General features: G+C 39.8%; 1 pseudogene; it reads right to left on the reverse strand.

Moving 5' to 3' along the window:
- Nucleotides 1-528: 528 nt before the first annotated feature.
- LOC140616391 (prefoldin subunit 1 pseudogene) lies at nucleotides 529-2,616 on the reverse strand (annotated as a pseudogene).
- Between the last annotated feature and the right edge of the window lie 2,229 nt (nucleotides 2,617-4,845).

A 4,845-nucleotide genomic window follows, 5' to 3' on the forward strand; every position in this document is an offset into this window, starting at 1 on the left:
AGTTTTTCCTGGTTGGGTTCTTCCAGGGTGCAGGCATGCAATATAGCTGTCAAATGCTCTGTTTGTAATTTGTTGTCCAAACACAAAATTATTTAAAGCACACATGGCATCATATGAGACAAATCAATTTTTCTTCCAGCATGATATCAGTGATTGTTAATTAGAAATTCCATTTTTAAATGTTAAACCTTAGAATATAGAATATTTCAATGTGTTTTAAAGGCTGTATTTACCACCAAATAGAAACCTGATATGAAATACTCACCCTCCATCTATGTTTACTCTCTGGCACAGCAGACTTTGCATATGGGTGGGCCCTGTGAGTCAGCCAAATCTGAAATTTGATAAAACTCTTACCTCATGTTTTCACACCGTAACTGACACAGTGACTATATGTATCATTTAAAACACATGTGCTCTACACAGTCATTACCTCTTGTTATTGATTTTTATCAACAAATGACAAGCAATGTGGTTAGTTATAAAACGCTAAATTAGTTTCTTCTTCATTCTTTTATTATTGTCAGGACTCTCTCAGGGTTGCTTTACAATCACATTTGACTCTCTTTCCTTACTAATGTTATGGAAATAGGGAGATTTGATTTGAAAAAAATCTGATTATTGTAAAACAGCAATTAATTCTTACAGCTTAATTTGAACATTCATACATATTAGTTTTCCAAGTAAATAAGTAAAATGCCTCATTAAACTTCTTTTCTGCCAAAAACGTACTACCATCTGTGTTCTACATGGCAGCGTTTTCTTATTTAATACATATGTCCCCCTTTTTTGGAAGCATATTAAGAGCTTTAATATGACATGAAACAGAAATAAAATAGTGAAAACACATTGTGTTTAAGCGTGGATGCAAAATTCAGATTGGTGACATTCAAAGAATTTGGGATTTCATGTGCCATCCATGGATTTTATGGCAATTCTATGAGTCCTTAATGTCAGAAAAAAATTTAATTGTAACATCTATGCAGTTTGGAATTTGGGAGAGTTATTTTACGTCTCAAAGATAAAGACCTAGTGTTTAAAATAAATTGAATCTAAGGGGTAAATTCAGTGGGTAAAGCATGCAACTCTTTTTTTTTTTTTTTAAAGATTTTATTCAGGTAGCCCCGGTGGCCCAGTGGTTTAGCACCACCTTCAGTCTGGGGCCTGATCCTGGAGACCTGGGATCCAGTCCCAGGTCAGGCTCCAGGCAGGGAGCCTGCTTCTCCCTCTGCCTGTGTCTCTGTCTCTATCTGTCTCTCATGAATAGATAAATAAAATTTTAAAAGATTTTATTTATCTATTCATGAGAGACACAGAGTGGCAGAGACACAGACAGAGGGAGAAGCAAGTTCCATGCAGGGAGCCGGATGTGGGACTTGATCCTGGGACTCCAGGATCACGCCTAGAGCTGAAGGCAGATGCTCAACCCTGAGCCACCCAGGTGTCTCATAAAGCATGCAACTCTTCGTCTCTGGGTGGTGAGTAGGGATAGAGCCTACTTGAGAAAAAAAGTTGAACTTTAAATAAATAAATTAAATAAATTAAGTAAATAGGTTGAATGTCATCAAATAGTCTGCAGATCTCTAGTTTAAAAAGGTGCTGTTGAAAGAAAAGAAAAGAAAAGAAAAGAAAAGGTGCTGTTGTGAAAAGCAATTCTATAGAACTCAGTTTTGGCCTGAATGTTAAGAAGCCTGCATTCTCATCCTGGTGCTTTACTAACTGTACAGTTTGGGGGCAATCTTTTTTTTTTTTTTTTTTTTTTTGCAGGGGAGTGGGGGAACACATGCCTTTTATTGGTCTAAGGAGCATAACTAGGTAATAGGCTTGGGCAGAGCTCCCCTATCTGTCCTGGCTCCCATCTTCCCTCTCCTGGGAGTTTGTGACTCACCCCCAGGGGAGAAGAGTGTTCTGGACAGGGGTGGCAGACAGAGCCAGGATAAAAAATACAGAACTGGGGTCTGAAAGGGTATCATGGTGAAGTAGAAAACACAGAGTTATGAGATCATCCAAATAAAAAGTCCATCAGGGCAGAAGAGAAGTTTCTCCACATGGGCCCCCCACCTACCCTTGCCAGGAATGGGAGGGGGCAGGAAGCTTGGCTGGAGGTTTCCTACTGCGTCCTTCGTGCCATCAGCATCTCTCAGATGTTGCCCTCAGCTTCCTTCACACTCCACTCGAGGTAGGATTTTTTCTGTTGTAGTTCTTTAATTTTTTCTTCTGCTATTTTCTGTTTCTCTAACAGTTGACTGTTAATTACCTCCTTGGACTGAAGAATAAACATTCTTCCTACACCTTCATACATGTTAGTCTCATCTACCAAAGTCATAATCTCTGTAAGATTTGCGTGCTTTTTCGTTCTGTTTAGCTGTTCAATCTGTATGTCTGCAAGCTTCACCTTCTGTTGAGTGTCAATAACTTTGGCTTGAAGTTCTGTGAAGGCCTCGTTCAACCCCAGATCCACGGGAGCCGCCATCTTGGTTCACTCGGGCCAATCATTTAAATCCTCAGCGTCTCTGTTTTCTTACGGGTAAAAGGAGGAGTTTGTGTTAGACCAATAACAATCACCTATAAATCTATCACCCAGATAGAACTACTGGTAACATTTTTTTCTTTTTCTTTTCTTTTCTTTTCTTTTCTTTTTTTTTTTTTTTTAAGATTTTTTATTTATTGATGATAGTCACACAGAGAGAGACAGAGAGGCAGAGACCCAGGCAGAGGGAGAAGCAGGCTCCATGCAGGAAGCCTGATGTGGGACTCGATCCCGGGTCTCCAGGATCACGCCCCGGGCTGAAGGCAGGCGCCAAACCGCTGCGCCACCCAGGGATCCCTGGCAACATTTTTTGATGTTTATTGATGGTGACAAACATTGGCTACTGAAAATATTGATGTTCTGGTTCATGACTTGCCCAATGCTTCTCTTCAGTTACAGGTTCGGAAACACTGTCTTTATTTGTGATAGGCAAATAAGCTGATGTAGCTTGTGTCTTTTGTCCACTTGAAGTAAGATCATCGAAACTCCAAGGACTGGGATCCCTGGGTGGCTCAGCGGTTTGGCACCTGCCTTTGGCCCAGGGCATGATCTTGGAGTCCCAGGATCAAGTCCCACGTCGGGCTCCCCGCAAGAAGCCTGCTTCTCCCTCTGCCTGTGTCTCTGCCTGTGTCTCTGCCTCTTTCTCTCTGTGTGTCTCTCATGAATAAAAAAAACAAAAAACAAAAAAACCCTCCAAGAACTGGGGGCCAGAGCTCATACTCCCAATGCCTGTGGATGGCACATTTATTTAACTTTTCTACCCCATCTTATAATTTTTCTTCAAAATTGATGATAATATTTCAATTTTTTTCCCAACTTAGCATTCTTTGTGTCTACCAAATGCTTTGTGTGTGTGATTCCTCCAAATAAATATTGTTAATATGCATTGGTTATTTTTTGTTGTTGTTAAAGATTTTATTTATTTATTCATGAAAGACATAGAGAGAGGGAGGCAGAGACATTAGCAGAGAGAAGCAGGCTCCATGCAGGAGCCTGATGTGGGACTCAATCCTACTCCAGGATCATGCCTTGGGCTGAAGGCAGATGTTCAACCGCTGAGCCACCCAGCCGTCCCTATGCATGGATTATTTAAGAGTATCACTGTCCTAACTCTGACATCAAAATCATATAAAGGAAAGTAAAAAAAAACCCCGAAAAACATTTGTGAACTCAAGGAATTTTCCATCAAAACATTGTACTCTAAGATGCGTGATACCTGGCATACACATAGTAGGTGCTCTATAAGTCTTTGTTGAAAGGATAACAAAATCCAAAAGAAATTATCCCTCAAGAAAAATGAGTGACTCCTTCTACTATTGCTATAGCTACCACTTACTATGCCAAGTTTCAGAACATTGGTTTAAGAACCTGAAGCTGTGTTTTTTTTTGGTTATTTTCTATGGACACAGTGAAGAAAGGTCGTTTTAGGTTGATAGCAGTCCTCTTAATAATTTAGACAAGATAGCAGAAATGGGCAGTTGCCAGGAAGGGGAATACGAAGTATGAAGCGAAGTGTCATGACTGAAAAATAAACATCCAGGCTTTCCACTTACTCATTAAGTTGGACTTAAGTTACACATTTTGACAATCTTAAAATTTACTTATTTATTTAAATAAATAAGTAAGTAAATAAATAAATAAAATTTTTTTTTTGTCATTCATTTGAGAGAGAGTTAGATCACAGAGGGAGAGGGAGAAGCAGACCCGCCCGCTGAGCAGAGACCCCCCCCATGTGGGGCTGGATCCCAGGACCCAGAGATCAGGACCAGAGCAGAAGGTCTGCAGATGCTTCAGTAGTGAGCCATCCAGGCGCCCCACAAGTAAGAATTCAAACCAGAGATCAGTGTGTTGGTGGTGAGGGGTAAATGCAGAAGTTTCTGTATTTACATACAAGAGGTAAATGCCGGAAGACCCTCAGTCTTCCTGTCAAGGGTGGTAGAGCAGCTACTCTGAAAACCAGGCAGAGGAAAGAATACAGCACTGGTTTGTGAGATGCGCTTTGTGAGGATAAATTCCTTTTTCACTTTGTTCTTATCTGACATGAAACATTTTTTCTTCCCAGACGGGCCATATGCACCAATTAATAAATGATAATCATTAGAAACAGCCTTCAAAGCAAACAGCTACTACAAAAAATACTGAAGAAATGAACTTTTTTTTCTCCTAAGCAGAACGAGTGCCAATCTAAATACTTTAGCATCCTTCAAAGCGAGAGAAAATGTTTGTTTCTGACTAAAAAAAAAAACCCCAAACTACTTTTTTTTTTAAAAACTACTTCTTTTGTAATCGTTTTTGTTTCATTATCTTACTGTCAC

Source organism: Canis lupus, chromosome 24, assembly GCF_048164855.1.
Source record: "Canis lupus baileyi chromosome 24, mCanLup2.hap1, whole genome shotgun sequence".
NCBI classification, from domain to species: domain Eukaryota; kingdom Metazoa; phylum Chordata; class Mammalia; order Carnivora; family Canidae; genus Canis; species Canis lupus.